The sequence below is a fragment of the Staurois parvus genome, unplaced genomic scaffold (genome assembly GCF_062004578.1).
Source record: "Staurois parvus isolate SC_StPar_1 unplaced genomic scaffold, SC_StPar_1.0 ptg000018l, whole genome shotgun sequence".
Lineage (NCBI taxonomy): Eukaryota > Metazoa > Chordata > Amphibia > Anura > Ranidae > Staurois > Staurois parvus.
In genome coordinates this window covers 12525089-12525800 of record NW_028317814.1, presented here as the reverse complement: position 1 = coordinate 12525800, position 712 = coordinate 12525089, and positions in this window count along the sequence as shown.

The window sequence follows — 712 nt, the reverse complement described above, 5'->3', positions numbered from 1 at the left end:
TACATAATCACTGGTGCTTTTGTACTGTTATTTGGCAGTAAAGTATTTATAATAAAAATATGTTTCCAATCATTGCAGTAAGGAAAATGTGCCTGTGTGTTTTAATGACTGGCTCATTCGCACCCTATGGAAAGATCTATAGTCACTTTAGATCAGTGGTTGTCAACGTATGAGATAAAGGGGGCATCAAATGTGGCCCCTGACATCACCAAAGGACCGCACATACTGTTCAATATATGTAATGCTTGAGTGGACTGTCGGAGACTTCAGACTTTAATAGATGAAAATGAGGGCTAGAGAGTGTAGACGTGCCACATTTTGGGCTGGGGGTGTGCTTTTGAAGACAATAGAAAACAGGGAACACGTTACATGAAACTAGTAAACATCAATTCTATTGCCCCAATCGATGTTTCCACTATAGACCACTAAGGTCTGAGGGCCACACATCATATATGAAAGGGCCACATGCCTACAGTCAATAAAGTGGTACTTTAGCTAAAATAATAAAAATGGGCAAACAGGCAGGAAGTTTAATGCAGAAAAGACATGCTTTGTCTCTTCTGCACTGAAGTTACTTACCTGCTGATGATTTTTAGGTGACAGGTTCTCAGTCTAAAAGATGTCTCCTCTGTACTTCACTGAGTGTACTGCAATGCAAATCGCACTGCAATACATTCCTTCCCGACTCTGCTAGCCAACGAAAGTGACAAGT